The following is a 17,941-nucleotide window of genomic DNA, read 5'->3' on the forward strand; positions in this document are numbered from 1 at the left end:
CTACGTCAACTGGATAAATAAATAATATAAAAGACACTTAAGAAAGCAAATATAAAAAGACTCAATTGCTAAAGCCCTTGTGGCTCTAGTCTTATACATATACCAAGATATTAATAATCACTTCTAGAATTCGATGTAGATAATTTAATAACCAAAAGTATTGATTTTTCAAGTTATGAACCTGAGCTTTAAGAAAAATAAAATGAAGCCAGGCAGTAGATTTGGAGTTATCAAAGAACACATTTACAAACAAATACATTTATATAAAAATATACATATATATTACATAATATATTTAATATCTATATGATACACAGGTCCACAGTTTGAGTGGGTGTCCCCAAAGTTCACTGTGTACAAATTCTGGCTCTAGGCTGGTACTTTTGTGACACTCTTAGAAGGTGGCTTTCCCTTTGAGAAGCAGGGTGTTTGGAAGGATATCAGAGGACCTGAGCTCAAGTCTCCACTTTCTGACCCATGTGACCACACTGCTCTGCCAGACCCACTGGAACATGCTGCTGTCCTCAGAAACACAAAGCAATGGCGCTTCTTGATCTTGGCTTAGAATCCACAGAACACTGAGCAAAGTGATCCCTTTTCTCTTCATAATTGTTTTTGTTAATTTGTCAGAGTATGTTGTTAGGAGGATTGATGTACAAAAGATCCCCTCCCTTAGGTTCGTAGTTTATCCAGTAAATAGATGGAAGGCTCCAAAAGCAGTTTCCACACCGCTGGTCAAGTCTTAATTGAGAAGAGCCCAGTACCAGCCATCACATGGGTATGGATGAGGCCAAATACAGTAATGGTCCCATTAGTAGTGTCCACGTGAACTAGTATTGAGGTCCTTGGAGATCTCCACAAACATTATACAACACTGTTCACCTGAGTCATAGGTGAATATCTCCATTTGAAACAGTATTTTGATCTGGGAAGATGGGTAAAATGTTTGATATATACAAGGATAAGGACTTGAGGCCAGGCAATCTAGATAAGTCAGTGAGTTCCAGGTCTAGTAAGAATCCCTGCAACAAAGATATATAATAATAATAATAGAATAATAAATCAATAGAGGGAAATATCCAGGACTGGCCTCTTGTCTTTGTATGGGCACACACATGCATGCACACAACACACATGCACACATAAAATATATTTGATTATGAGTATATCTATCATGAAGGACATCTTTCTGAATTCCTAATTCATTAAAATTTTAACATCTAAAAAAATTAAAATTTGTAGATCTCATTGCTGCTTTTTTCACAAGAGACGGGAAATCAAAACAGCCTAGATGGTGTCAATTTACTGGTGAGGGGATAATGGAAAATGTGGCATATTTACCCAATGGTATACTATACAGACATTAAAAAATGAAATGATGAAATTCTCAGAAAAACCGATGGGGCCGAAAACAATTTTGAGTGAAATGATCCAGATGCAGAAAGTCAAACATTACAATATTTTTTTTTCTGATCTGTGTATGTTTTCTTTAAATCTTCAGACATTTGAATTTCATTTAGAACAATCACAGAGGTCAGGAAAAAAGAGATGAAGTTGGGGTGGCTTTCAAAGCAGGGGATATAGGAAGGTATAAAGACTTAAAGGGGAATAACAGAGTAAAAAAGGGCAAATTGAGGTAGGGAATAGAAGGGCAAGTTAGGGGATAGAATACAGGGCTTTCCCTGTATTCTAAATGACATTGAAGAGCTTTTGAAAAGGGGGAGAGGGATGTCTACCGAATACCATAGAAGCACTGTATATATGTGTGTGTGTGTGTGTGTGTGTGTGTGTGTGTGTGTGTGTGTGTAAGAGAGAGGTGTGTGTGTGTGAGAGAGAGAGAGGTGTGTGTGTGTGTGTGTGTGTGTGTGTGTGTGTGTGTGTGTGTGTAAGAGAGAGATGGGGGGATGGAGAAATGGAGACATTGTAATTGGGTTAAATGTCCCTACTAGATACCACAGACTAATACAAAGCTCCATCCCCAAAAGAAAGGTAGTTTTCTAAGTCTTCTCTAATACAAACTCAATATTTTATGATTTTCTAAGTCTTCTATTTTCTATCTATCTATCTATCTATCTATCTATCTATCTAATTTATTCTGGACATGGAACCCAAGACCTCATACAGAATAGGCAAGAGTTCCACCTAACTATAACTCCATTTCTCTGTAAAATAATTGGTCATGTAATTCACAAGGTGTATTGTTACTCTAAAGACACTGAGGGTAAACTGAGAAAAGCCTCGGGTAAAAATTACAAAAATAAACTATTTACAAGTTGAAATAGTATTCACACGTTAGGTAGCAGTCTGAAACCTAAAGAGAAATCTCATATTAGAAAAAAAAAAAACCTACCTTCAAAATAAATGCTTAATAGGCTTGGTTCTCTGTATCTCGATGCTGTTAAGTTAAAATGGTATCCCTGCCTCATCGTTACTAAGTGTGCATCTCTTAGAACCTGAACTCCTGGGAAGGTGTGTTAAGAACTAACTCAATGGCTGAGAAGACAGCTCTTTTTTCTATTATCTAAGCTTTGCTGTGTTTAAATAATTCACATGCCATTCATCACTATTAAATTATTAGAGGTTTGCCAGGGTCAGAGCTCAGAATAGAAACTTCACAAGGTCAAGCTCATAAAAATTGAAACTAAACCCTTGGGGAACACATGTACACACTCATGTGCTTCTGTCCAGCTATTCTGTGCACAATTACTACATAAAGAAGACTATCTCTACAATGTAACAGCAGCAAAGCTGAATTAACCATTAGTGAATTACAATTTAATAATTGATCCTGGATATTGGGAGCTGCCCCATGGGTAAAGCACTTATGAAAACATGAGAATCTGAGTTCAGATTCCTAGAACCCATACAAAGCTGGGTGTGGTAGTATCCACCTGTGATCCCGGGGCTCTGCAGTGAGACGGGAGTGGGAAACAAGTGAATCAAAAGCTCCCAGGACAGCTCACCTGGCATCTGCAGCAATAAACTACAAGAGACTTTGTCTCAAACAATGTGGAGGGCAAGAACCAATACTTAAGATTGTCATCTCTTTCCTACTTGAATGTGTGACATGCATGTACTTGTACTCACCCACACAAAGATGTATGCACACACATGTACATATATGTGCAAATACATGTTTAAAAACCCAGCTTCTCTTAGTATAATAACTGGTGACACCAAAATTGATTTTTGTTCAATCGACTTGGAAGATTAAAATTTATTGTAAACCTGGTTCAGTGTTATTATTGACACGCATACCTGAATGCTAAACTCCACCAAAGATTCTGGCAGTGAGACCATCTCCTTATTTTCCACCAAAACACCAATTCCCATCCTGAACACATTACTGTTGAAATTAGGTCATACGTTAGTGTCTTCACGCTTTCTAAATAAATGATTGTATATAAAACAAAAAAATCATTCCATTTAGTCTCCAAGAATCAATCATTTCAGTGCTAAGTAACTGCTTCTCCATCAGAATTCGGGGCACGTGGTTTAGACTCAGAAGGTAATTCCAGCGTTGATGCAGAACACATGCTACCTCTCATTTTGTAAGAATGATTTTAGATTTATTTTTACTCTGTGTGTATGAATGTGTATGTGCGAAAGTACATGTGTATTGTAGTATCTACTGAGGCTAGAAAGGGGCATCAGATCCTTTGGAGCTGGAGCCACAGGTGGTTGGGAGCCACCATGTGTGTGCTGGGAACTGAACTTGGGTCCCCAGCAGGAGTAGTCAGTGCTCTTAGCAGCCACAACTTCTCACCAACCCCAAATTTAGTTTTTTAATCGTGGTAATTTATTTAAGTAGGCCTTTATAAAAATGGACACTGTGTGTCATTAAAGAAGCAAGCAAAAAATGATCCCTTCCCAATATTTCTAACCTAAACTTGTCCCAGCTCTCATCCTCAGATGAATATGATAAATACAATGTCAACCTCTAAGCCAATTTGTCTCGTGAAACTTATCTATTGAAAATATCCTCTGTTGGATTTAAGTTTTTTTAAGTTGTGTGATTAGAATAAATACACCTGGTGAATTGAGTGCCTTTGTTTTTCATTTACAGATTTAATCTGGACAATCTATCACATGATACTAAGCCTCAAAGCTTTCAGATTAGCGATGTCTTCATGGTCATATATTTTACATAGGCAACTGACATTCTTCCTTACGAGTCTCTAAATGCTAACAGCTCCTTATTTTGTTAGATACAAATCATACTCACTATGGTTGTTGTTAGTAGTGGTATATTATTTGTGATACTGGGCTCAAAGTTTTAGCCTAATGCATGCCAGGACAGTAATATACGTCCAAGCTTTACTTCCCAAGCCCCATTTCTCATTAGAGGCCAATTTACAAGATATTGGACTCAAAAGAGCTCTGTACTTATGATTTTCCCTTTATATGCATGCTTGAGAAAACACAGTGAGTATACTTATGGACAAAATGAAATACATTCTCATCGATAGATTAACACTGTCTCCACCCCTCACATTGTGAGAAGAGATTTAAGCATAACGCACAGGGAGAAACTGTGTAGCACATGGCTTATATCGGCACGCAACTAGCAGATTGTTCCAGCAGGCTTGCCATTATCACCAACAGAGGAGTGAGGGTTTGGGCAGGAAATGCTGGCAGGTAGTGTATCTTGGCCAGCTGTGTGCCAAGCATGAAAGTGGAGCTATCCGCCTGTATTTCTGCTCAGCTTGATTCCCTTGACCTATTGGTTGGGGAAATCAATCAACTCTTAACGGACAGGCCTAAGAAAAGGAAGTGGACTGATAACAGTCAATAAGAAAAGGGCTGTGTGTTCCTTCCATGAGCAGGATCCATACCTAAGAAGGATAATGAGTAATGGATTGCTGTGTGGAAAGACAGCAGCACCTCAATTTGCTTATTTGTAGACATGGAGTTGGTGAGAGAAGGTTGCTCGGAGGTCATTTTACACAGCCCAGCAGAGTTTCATTTTGGCAGATCTCAGCTCGGCCTCCAGCTCATAGCTAAACAGAATGGCGTTCTGTAGTGGAAGAAATGGTCTTGCTACTTTCTGTGTCCTAGTCTCAAAATCAAAGAGCATGGATTATATTACCATTTAATTCAAACCTTGGGAAGAAAGTGGGGCACAAGAAGATGCTCTGCCTGAATCACTTGTGTGCATTGTGAGCCAGGAATCTTCCAGAGTGCTGTGGAACTTAGAACCATGCTGCTAGACTGTAATTTTAGAGAGAATCGAGAGAATTTATTTCTTGTAGGGGCTTCTCAATGCAAACACTCACTATTCTACCTTCCTGTGCTCTTGTTTTCTTCTTTTTTTTTTCTTTTTTGCTTCTCTATTATGTACTTTCCCACGGTGGTGATGAACAGAAACCCGACAGATGTCACTGAGATAAATCTGTGCTGTCAGCAGGGATGCAGTCCTTTCTGGAGCAGACCTGTTCCCTTCTCCAGCTCCTAGAGGCTGCCCACATGCCTTAGTTTATGAACCTTCCCTGTCATCTTTAAATTTAAATGTTGGGCCAAATAGTTCTCTGGCTGTCTGCACCAGGAAAGGTTCTCTACTTTCAAAGACCCAAGTGATGGTGTTTGCCTACCTGGGTAATCTATCTCAGCATCTTTACCCACATCACAGAGTCCTGTGTGTCACATGAGGCAAAATAGCCACAAATTTTAAGGATTGTGGCATGAATGTCTTTAGTAGTAGTTATTCTTCCTATTACTCCTGTCTTTACAAAAGGCAAGGCTGGTGACGGATCAGCTAAGATTGCGTCTTTAAATACTGTAAATTTGTGCCTTAAAGAGTGTGTGTATATATACTTAATGAGCAGGGTTACTGGAAAGGGGGTTATTGACCTTGTATAGTGACATGTAATATTCATGGTACATCATAATAGCAGTCAAAGAAAATCTGTGCATAGAGGGAAAAATAAAATTCAGCCACATGTGCAAATAAATGTGCAATGTTCCATTTTCCCCAAAGTCTATGTTATAGGAGTACAATTACTGTGACTATTGATGGCTATTACCCAAGGGAACATGATCACATAGATTTGGGAAATGTCAAGTTACACAAAGTCAGATTGATTCCTTCTCAGAGACCTTAATGTGCTCACGTAGGCTGAATGTATAAGAAGCAGTAAGGGTTCCTATCTGAGGAAAGAAGTGCTTTCGGTGAATATATCAAACACTGGAAACTGGAGGTAGCCATATATTTCAGAATAGCTTCCTCTCGGTGTTGATTTTAAAGGTCTCCCCTCTCTTCCTTCATCCCTTCTTCCTTCTCCCCTTCTCTCCATCCCCCTTCCTTGTATCTTCCATTCAATTCCTTCTTCTTCCAGTCTTTCTTTGTCTCACCTGTAATCATCTCATGTAAATGTTACTCTAAATGCATGAAACTGGAAAAGAAAGTCTTGTTCTGTTTAAAATTAAAAACATTTTGGAAGAAACCTGAGATAAAAGAAAAAGGAAAATAGAATGATTGCTATTGAGTCTCCGTATTTTGTCTGTGGTTTTCTGGTTTAACCAGACAACACAAGATGAAGCATTCCCAGAAAAAGAACGGAGATCTATTTCTTAATTTCTCTCTTCTTCTTTTAAAGTTCATAGTCTTTCTAGATTTCTCATCCATTCAGTTCCAGTTCCTCTTGAGAATTGCCTTAACAATGTAATAAATATACCACGAGGCTATAATAAAGGTTTCCTTCTCTGCCACATCAGAGAATAGGGGATTCTGATTTAGTGAGCATTCCAGGTAGCTTAAGCCAAACTATACACACTAACATTTTCTTTTACTTTAGAGTTTTGGGTACAGGACAAGATTTACAATACAGTTCCCACATTACTAAGAACATTATATTTTTATGATGGTATCCTTTTGAATAAAAATATCATAATAGGATGAAATTCGAATGTGTCTTTATGGCAAGTGTTAAATACAAGACAGCATGCTGAATGGTCCTAAATATGACTTTTCCATTTGCTTGAAAAAAATCCCTTCTTCTATCCAGTTTTTTGTTCTGTCACACTGCTTTGGCCTACTCTGCTCTGAGCATCTTAGTTCATCAGCCCTCTCTTGATTTCGGGATCTACATGTCTACTAGACTTCGTCTTGCTGTACTTGCCAGTTTAACTCTTTTGTGGCCTTATAAAAACCCAACACTGATTCTAATACTCTTTTATGGGTTTAAATTCTTTCATGTACACACACACAAACACATTCTTTTTTATTCTTTGAGAATTTTATACAACATGTTTTGAATAATTCACCCCCTCTTTGTAGTAATTCACTGCCTCTGGTTCTTGGAATTTATCTGCGTTCTCATCTACAATGTGCCCGGAGCATTAGAAAGACTGGGTGTGACATAGATGCTGCATTTAGGGCTAAGCATTCCACAGACATGTGTTCCCTGCACAGTGGTCAGTTGCATGTCTGTGTACTAACTACCGCTTAATGGTCCTTTAATCTGCCACACATCTTTATTCCTTGTCAATCACAGCTTACTTCGTGCTGGGTGCTTTCTGTTTCACCCGTGTTGTACACACCACACCATCATCCCCGTGTGCATGTTATATTATTAAACTCAGAGATGTCCTTAAACTCACATGGCTTACTAAGGGACAGTGTTGGGATTCAAATCCAGCTCTACTGAATTCCAAAGCCAATCTGTAGTCTCTCTAACGATGCCAAGGGCTCAGCTTCAGCAGCCTTCATCACTTCATCATCATCACTCAGTATCAACTAGGGTTCTTCATCATCATTCTCTTGAAGCAACACTCTGTTTCACAATGCAATAATCCATTCCCTTAACATATCTTGAATTGTGTCCTGTGTTTACTTGTTTTCTTCCCCCTCAGCCCCCAAGGTGTCAACTGTGGCTGAGCTTTTAATTTCATCTCTAATTCCCCTGTCCCACCACCTATAGTGATAATCGTTGGTTCTTTTTTTTAATGTCATCCCTAGAAGTGATTCCACCTAACCCTCATCCTTGAGATTTAGTAGTGAAAACAGAATTTAAGATGCCACTGAGTTGTGAAAGATACCACAATTCCTATAATGTCTACTGTGCCACAATGTCAATATGATAGCTTATGAACATGTCATGCTTCCAGTATATGAAAATAAATATATAGAAATGTCAGAGGTTTTTTTGGGAAAAGACACATGGAAATTGTTGAGGAGGCCATTGTCCTGCATCTGGGCTGAGATGGGCTTCACTGATCTCCTTCACCTGTTAAGTGTGTTTGACTTTTCACCATGGGCTGCAACATTTCAATACTGACTTTAACAAATGTGTTTAATAATAGTACGATTTCTTAAACCCTGAGGATGACATAAAAAGATGCCCAGTTTTAAGTATATGAATTTCATATGCACATGAATCTTCAAAAGGGGTCTGCTAGTAAGAAAGTTCATGAGATCATTATCTTCTGTCACATTTTGCTTTGTTTTGTTTTGTTTGAACACTGGTAACCATAATGCTTGTTTTTTGCCTAGTAGCCCTAAAGTGCTGATGTACTAACAGGTGTATGCGTGTGTGTGTGTGTGTGTGTGTGTGTGTGTGTGTGTGTTTGGAGGCTGGAGATCAACACACATATCTTCCTCAATCACTCTCCACCTTTTTTTTTTTTTTTTTTTTTTTTTTTAGACAGGGTCCCTCACTGGACACAGGGCTCACTGATTGGCTACACTTTCAGTTCATCAATCCCCAGAGCCCTCCTGTCTCCACCCCTTCTATGATTGTATAACAAGAACACTCAGTGCCCTGCTCTTTAAATGACTGCACTCAGGCTCGTATGCTTGCAAAGCAAACACTTTACCAATCATCTCAGACAAAACGTACAGAACACTGTGTGAGAGTTTATGGGTTTAAGAATTTTCAGAGTAACTTACTGCCTTATCTCTTTACAAAATTGAAATAAAGTAGAGAAATTGCTAGCACCTTGCCATAAATACAAATGCATTCAAACCACTTCCCTTCAGCAACTAGTCCAAGAAATCATTTTCCCGCCTTCTCTGCAACCTAACCTTACTGGTCCTTTCTCTGATTAGTAAAGATTCTAGATTTGCTCAACTATGTTGTATTTATATGTACCATTCCTGAAAAATAAACTATTTTCTACATTGAATTTACTGATTGCTTTGCAAAATTTCCTTTCAAATCCTACTTTTAACAGATTTCAGTTTCAGATTCCTTTGTATGCACCACAATTTCATACAAATTTCCTTCTGAGAGATGGGAAGATGCAGAGCAGTTGAAAGAGCACCTGCTGCTCTTTCCTAGGACCCAAGTTTATTTCCCAACTAACGGTGACTCCAGCTACATGGGATCTATACCCTCTCTGACCTCTTCAGGAACCTGCACACACATCACATATGCACATATGTGTGTGTGCGCACACACACACACACAATAAAACTGAATCTTTTGTTTTAGTTCCCTCTATCCAAAAAAAGAATTATTTATATCCCTTGATTATGAACATTCTTTTATGATGAAACTTCAATATTCTTACATAGCAATAAAATACCACTTATAGTGTGTTTAATTTAAAATCTATTAGCTAAAAACATGTTTACTAGCAATGAACAATTTTCTTTTAAAAAGTCTCTTATTAAATTAGCTGCAAAATAGTTACCCATACACATTCTAATTAGCATTTTATATTTTAATAGCATTTAACTGACAGCTCAACCAAGGAAAATGGATCCAGTTTTAATAATAATTTCTAAGAACTAGGCATCCCAAAGACAAAATTTGAGCCAGTATATTAAGAAAAAGCCAATCCATGCTCCAAGTGTCTTCCACTATTAGGTTTGTCCTAGTTAACTTCGGTGGAAGAACTATTGATCAATACAGCAAACAAGGAGCATACGCAGAGGAAGCAAAAGGGCGTGTGACGACCGTTCAGATTACCTTGAACTGGTTTTGAATTGAAGCTCTGATGCTTATTACTCATTCAACCCTAGGCTCTAATCTGTGCAAATTGATAATAACGTATTTTTCTATAAGACTATAGGGTAGGATAAGTGAGCTTGGCTCACAGAAAGCACTCCTTATACCATAGCTATTATTAATAAGATAATAGCTGTATCTGTAGGAAACTAAATAAAGGTGTTCGCTTTGGTTCATACAGATTTGTCATAATGAAAACAGAAATACCGTCATAGTACCAACATAGTCACTTTGAGGCACTTAATACTAGGACATGTATCAGGCCTCATGATAAGCCAAAGTAATACAGCCTCTGGTTCTAGGGTCCCACCTTCTTAGTTGAGATTTATGCTTTCTAAAGACAAGACTTGCAATGCTCAGGTGGTTGCTAACATGAAGCAAACTGTTAGAGCAAAACTCTTGTCAAGCAGCCTCGTTTGCTTTGAACAGTGAGTGATCCCTGGGGCCTAATCTACCCAAGCCAGAGGGCGAGGAGCAGATCCTCTGATTATCACACACACCACATGGCATCAACTCTAGGCAGAGCAATGGGAAAGTGTCACCTTCTCCCAGGAGAAAGGTGTGGGCACGATAGTAACTTGATTCTTTATGGAAATCTGCCTAGAAAAAAACTCCACTGAAGACTTTACAAACATGGTTATACAGCATTCAGGAGTCAACTGTTATCTGCCTATTTAAATTCCCTCTCCTGCACTGTGGGCTAAAATCTCTTCTCAGTAAGAAGGTTGGGGAGAGAATAAATCAGATTTATTCAATTGCCTTCTCTTGGGGATCAATGTTTTGTGCCAGTCTGATATCCAAAGTCTGAACACAATTATTTTATATTTTGTCAGCATTTAAAAAATGTTTCAGGCAGGAGAATGTATCTGGCCCCTATTACCCTGGATTGTCCAGAAACAGATGTCTGTAGAATTATGAAATCTCAAAGGGGCAGGAGAAAAGAGGATGCCTGGATGGATCTAGGCATTCTCAAAGGAGATTGGAGTTTAGCTAAATCGGTGTTAGACAAATTGGTTTAAAGCAAAATGTTCTGTTGCTAAGTTTCCATATGAACATTCCAGGAAGCCACTGGGGCTAACCAGAGCCTCTGTCGGAACATGAAAAATAGCAGCCCACCCCCTGGTTGAATTAAGTCCCTTCCTCTCCTCTCTCAAAGTTGGCCCCAGGGAGATGAACTGAAGGTGTCAGTGTGATGACAAGCCTCTTAGAGTCTTTCATTTATCAAATGAAATGCCAGATCTGGTGTGTAGAAAAGAGTGTGAAACCAGAAGAAATGAGAGGGTTCTGTATAAGTAGCGACTGCTATAGAGTTGAGCTATAATTGACTCCAGAGAAGCAAATATACAATATGGATGGATGGAAGAGAATTCTGTTGACAAAAGATAAAAAGGCAAAACGACAAGAAGTGAGCTTCCAGCTCCAAGGAATGAAGGTCAGTGAGCACCTGGCTTCACTTGCCCCTCAGACAGCCCACTCTGCACAGAACCATAGCATCACTGAGCCATTCTCACCCCAACTGCCTGCTCAGCAGTTGCCCTATTAGATGCTGTGCCACATGTTGGAGACGCGATTAGGGTCAAGACATTCTTCACACATCCTTATTATCTTTTCAAAAGGGGAGGATGAGTCTGCCAGCTGGGTCTGATAAGACTAATTCCCCGAGCTTATGCAGGAGAAATTAAGTCCTATTGTTTAGATGCTTCTCTATGGAATCTTGATGTAAAACTCAAGAGCTAATGAAAGTGAAGGTGCAACCCTTTCTCCTCCCCAACCAGATGGAAAAGCAACTTAAAAGCCTTGGTTTCTCACGGGACAGGGGCCCATGGCCTAAACTTGCTCTGTGCTAACTCCAGTGAGCGCTAATTCCCAGCCAGTTTGGATCCTATTCCATCATTCATCCTTTCATCCTCGCTCTCAGACTGTCCAAGCAATTGTCCAAGCACCTTCTGCTGCTGTTTGTCCATCTCTCACCCTACGCAGAAAATTTATAACATTTGTTTATTTTTAGCTTTACATTTTTGTTAGATTTGTAACATTTCTTTTTATTATTTTAGTGTACAAATATGTGTAATGTCACTGGTGATGTGTACTGATGTTATTAGGACCGCCTGGTCCCTGAAATCGATGGGAATCTCTTCGAACCTCCACATTTCTAATTCACAAGTGAGTCTTTATAGGGTAGCCTTTTGTAAGCTCTCCTGTGTCTAAATACCCAGTCTTCCTAACATGTGTCCTACAAACTTGCCTCTCTGTGTATCACAAATGTGGAGAATGACGCCGTGTGATAAAGAGGCGGGAACACAGGAGCGCCTCAAAGGAAAATGTTTTGGGGAAAGAGTGCTTCACCTTCAGCTTCAACAAGCCAGATAACGGTTCAGAGATTGCCTACAAATTGCCTTCCTCAGTGAAGCAAATCACAAAAACTCTTAAGGTTTTAGAATTCGAGCACATGAGAAAGCCAATCTCCAGGTGAAAAGAATTGTGATACATTCCCTTTAGGATGCTCCTGTATTCATGGTATAGCTGCGAGATACCTAAGGTCATCATATACAAGAGGCATTATATAGACTGAGCAGATTATATTTAAGGATATACATGTGTGTATACACATACATATACATGCACGCAATAACAAATAGGTAAAAAAAAGAGGTGATGGGTTTGGAGGAGTGTGGGTGGAAAATGAAAGGGCTTGGAGGAAGGAAGAAATGAACCAATTATAATCTTAAAAACAAAATTTTTTTAAACTAACGTTAATCCCTCAGTCATACAAAATGCTTGATATAATTCTTGGTCAGTGGCAGTTGAGTACCACACGAGACATCCCAGATAGGGACTCTTTCCATTGTCAAAGAAAGCTCAGCATCACCCAAGCTCTTGTATGATCCCCAGCTATCAGGACATCATCAATTGCCAATCAAGAGTGGTAGTCCAAACACAAATGAGAATTTATGTTGTAGAAAGAAGATGATGTCACAATCATATCATTCTGGACTGGGTATGATCTCCATGGTACAGTGCTTGCCCAGCATGACTAACAGACTGGGATGCATGGAGGGAGGGAAGCTGAAAGAGGCAGATATATTGAATGCCAAAGCAAAGTCATTCAGTGATCAGCTATAAACCGTCAATGACACAAGTTGTTCTTCTAAGATTTTAGAAATGATTAAGTTTAGAACTTGCAGGTAAGAGGAATTAGGACTCAGTAAACCCTAATGCCCTCACTCTGCTATAAGCATTTTGATATGGCCATCTCTGGATTGAGAGGCACTTGTATGATGATCCTATTTAACTATGAGGAGTTTGCATTCTGTTGCCTGCATAGACTCTAAGACAGAAGTAAGACACACAAGGCTAAAGCTTTAAAGACAGCCGGGTGGTGGTGGCGCACACCTTTAATCCCAGCACTTGGGAGGCAGAGGCAGGCGGATCTCTGTGAGTTCAAGCCCAGCCTGATCTACAAGAACTAGTTCCAGGACAGGCTCCAAAACCACAGAGAAACCCTATCTCGAAAAACCAAAAGAGAAAGAAAGAAAGAAAGAAAGAAAGAAAGAAAGAAAGAAAGAAAGAAAGAAAGAAAGAAAGAAAGCTTTAAGACTCTACTTCATATAATTCTATTAAAATTGGAGAAATTGATTTCAGAGGTATCAGCAGGATAGTAAAAGTTTCATTAAGATAGAATTTTATTATATTCTAAATTTTAAAAAATTAAGTTGGAAAGGGGACAATGGTGTAACTCCTCAGACCTTGCTGTCTATTCTGCCACACCAACACCTGCCCTGGAGAACACACAAAAGTTACTTCCTCAAGACATCAACTTCCATTTAAATACTACAGGCAACTCCCAGAAAAGTCTTACAGGTCAGTTTTTACATTCTTATCTATCTACAGTGCATGACCTCATCCCCAGTTTTATCTGAATCTTGTCAGTTCAGGTCATTAAAGCTTTGATCTGCTGCTTCCTGCTTGTGTCTCTGCTTTAGCATAACCAGCAAAACACAAATTCCTTATGGTACGTGGATTGTTGCATAAATGACTATCCAGAGAAGGAGGAGTAGGCGCTGCAGATTGCTGTAGGTGGAGGTATTTGTGTCTTCAAAAATTCGCTCATGATTCTGCCACATGTTTCCAGGAAAGGGGGAAAAGTGCCTATATGCATTAAAATGAGGATTATAAGGATATTTTTCCACCAACAAAACTGATAAGTTCTAATTTTTCTGTGCTGGTTTAAATAAGAATGACCTCCATAGGCTCAATAGTCAAGTGCTTGGTCACCAGAGAGTGGCCCTATTTGAAAGACTTAAGAGGTGTGGCCTTGTTGAAGGAAGTGTGTTACTGGAGGTGAACTATGAGGTTTTAAATGTTAAAACCAAGCCCAGAGTCTCTTTCTTCCTGCTGTCTGCTGATTCAAGATGTAAAACCCTGCACACCAACATACTTCCCTACCATGATGAAAATGGACTAAACCGCCAAAACTATAAGCAGGCCCCAGATAAATGCTTTCTTTTATAAGTGATGTCATGTCACAGTGTCTCTTCCCAGCAATAGGACACCAACTAAGACACCTTCTCATCACATCTAGATGATTAGGATTTCTCTGAAGTGTTTTTATTTTGAGACAGGGTCTCATGTGGCCCAGGCTAGCCTTGAACTTGCTATATGGACAAAGATAACTTTGGAATTCTGATTCTCTAGCCACTACCTGCCAAGTGCTGGGATTAAAGGCATCTTCCACCAGACAGGGATTTAACTATTCTGTAAGCATACTCATATAAATTCTGGATGTGTCTATATATTATATATTAATAACTACTTATATGATAATAAACATATACTAATAAAATCATCATAGGAATGATAAGAATAGGAGATCGAAGCTGGTCATGCAGTTTTAGAGACAGGGACCTGAATAAATGAGCAATTGTGATACTTTTCTTTGGTTAGAAGCAAGAAATGCCCTAGCTTCCACCATGACTGGAGTGATGAATGCTGGAAGGTGACTCTGTTCCACTTTGGTTTCTTGTCATCTTTCTTCTCCTTTTATACAACCTACATTAGCAGCACTGCCTAGATGCTAGACATGAGACATGACTGGCACTGAGAGGGACCTGGGTATCATGAATTATGTTAGCAGCACTGCCTAGTGCTTGCTTGACACCGCGGGCTCTGCAACTCCTGTGTGAGTGTAAAATGATTGCCAAAAGAACTCTACAATAGTAAATATTAAAAAAAAAATGGTTGTGGGGCTAGAGAGATGGCTCAAAGATTAAGAGCACCGGCTCTTCTTCTAAAAGTACTGAGTTCAATTACCAGCAACCACATGGTGGCTCAGAATCATCTATAATTAGATCTGATGCCCTTTTCTGGTGTGCAGGTATACATGCAAGTAGAACACTGTGCACATAATAAACATTTTAAAAGCAATGATTTTTTGAAAAAAAATACAATCGAAAACAAGAATATATAGATATTTCTTGTATATTTTTATAAATTTTATGCCAGTTTTGAATTATGTCAAAATTGAAAAATGTACAAAGCCAACAGGATTTTGGTTTGCTTCAGGAATATTCAGAGAATTAGGCTCTGGGACATGCAGAGGGCTGTAGCACCAAAATGATGCTGTAGACCTGGTCTATTGAGAATGCATGGCCTGCTTGAGCACAACCCCAAGGCTTCCAGTGCAATGCTATGGACATGGTCCTCTGAGGATGACACTGTTCACTGTGAGTAAGCACAACCCTGAAGCTTCCAGCAGTGCCACTGTAGACACAGAATAGCAAGGTTTAAATCATTCATCAGTATGTCTCAGGAAGCTAAATGTAACTTTTTACCATGTCAAAGAAGTGTCTACACAGTCCCCAGTTCTCCATAGGAGAGTCTGATTCAGTCTCTTGCTGCAGACAGATAGTTTGGGTGTGATATAGGTTTGCCAGAAATGTGATTGTGCACCATATCTGTTTTTTATAGAGAAATACTGTACCTTAAAAGATGCAATTCAGCCGGGCGATGGTGGCGCACGCCTTTAATCCCAGCACTTGGGAGGCAGAGGCAGGCGGATCTCTGTGAGTTCGAGACCAGCCTGGTCTACAGAGCTAGTTCTAGGACAGGCTCCAAAGCCACAGAGAAACCCTGTCTTGAAAAAAAAAAAAAAAAAAGATGCAATTCACTAAGCAGAACGAGGAATCACTAACTGGATCATCAAAAAGACCAATAAAAGTCTTCTACAGACAAGTACCAGAAGGATGCGCTTGGCCACACTCTCCTGCCAAGTGGGCTAATTCTCAACCAGGTAAATAAAGGTGGATCAGGTCAAGGAAGCCATCAGAGATGCCAGGCATCTGAGGTCCAGCAACTGACCAGGGTTTCTCAACACGGGTGTCTCAGCGGTGGGTATAAGACAAAGCTCTTGACACTCAAGGAAAAAACTGCTCCCGGAGAAGGAGACAGTAAACCTAGGCTTGTGCCAAGTGCAGAGATGGGAATGTGGACCCCATGCACTGCTGGTGAACGATAGGGCACTCCCTCATCGTTAACAAAAAGCAATCAGGTCTCTGGCAGAGAAAGGCTTGCAATGCTTTTTCTTCTGCTGGTTAATAATTGAAGCAGGCATAGTAGGAAATGACAGGATGAAACACTCATAAATTATGCAAAAGTGAAAGAGAGGAAGAAGAAGCCTAAGAAAGGACTAATACTTAAAGAGAAAACGAATATTATTGATAATAAAATTGAGCTAAAAATCATTGAGGACATAAAGTTTGTTCTACAACTACAAATGACTCACGTGAAAATTATTCAGGCCTATATTAGTGCACAATGTAAATTTAGATGTTCAAATCTTGCCAAGTTTCACAAGCGCCATGCGGACTTTCAGTTCACCATTCATCTCTCGTACAAATATGAGCCCGCTTAGTGGCAAACCTCGAACACTGGAGTATTCCCCAGTGAACTCAGTTCCATTGACCTCACTAGAATAAGTAACTTGACAAATTGAAGCTCTGTTAGCTTTGTATAAATAAGTAAATTTCACCAAATGTGAATGTACCGTTACTGTTATACATTGTCAGGTAAAATAATTAATGTTATCCATTGCCTGTCCATTCTGAAACTGAAGGAGTTACATACTGTGAACAAATCTATGGAGAATTTTGACATTTGAGCCAAACATGTTTCCATCCTGAAAAGCAGATAATATATAACTATATTGATATACTTTCACAGATTTATGTTTTTGTTTTTGAGGCAAGGCCTTGCCACACAGCCCAGGCAGCTGGCAAAGTCACTATGTATCCCATCTGGCCTCAGAATAACAATCCTCTTGCCTTATGCTGTGAAGTACTGGGATTTTCAGGGTGGGAGAAGGGGGAAATCTAACAGGGAAAGGTCAAAGAGTTTCCAGTCACACTCGGTGCTGCAGTGATACTGAGAGAGAATTATCTTAGAAGAATTCCCCAAGGATATTACCATTGCTTCTTCACTTTCCTTAAAGATTTTATGTTTACTTTTTAATTATGTGTCTGCACTGGGAATCACCTGGCATGGGTGATGGGGTCTGAACTTGAGTCCTCTGAAAGAGCAGTATGTATTCTTCCAAGTTGTTCCGTCTCTCCAGCCTTTTACTTAAAAAACATTAAGTACCATAGTTATTACTGTCTCCTAAAGAGGAAAAAAAAGCTATTGTTTGGGTTATAGAAGTTTCAGGGAATTTCATGATTTGTGTCGGAAATCTATAAGAACTCAAAATTAGCTGTATGAGTGGAAACAGTGTAAGAAATAAAATCTCAGGAGCTCCTGCTAGGACATGGTGGTACACATCTTGAATTCCAGCACTCGGGAGGCAGAGGCAGGCGGATCTCTGTGAGTTCGAGACCAGCCTGGTCTACAAGAGGTAGTTCCAGGACCGGTTCCAAAGCTACAGAAAAACCCTGTCTTGAAAAACAATCTAACATGCTCAGAAAAAAGGTTATAAAATTATACAAATATTAATATGTAAA

The sequence above is a fragment of the Chionomys nivalis genome, chromosome 20 (genome assembly GCF_950005125.1).
Source record: "Chionomys nivalis chromosome 20, mChiNiv1.1, whole genome shotgun sequence".
Classification (NCBI taxonomy): domain Eukaryota; kingdom Metazoa; phylum Chordata; class Mammalia; order Rodentia; family Cricetidae; genus Chionomys; species Chionomys nivalis.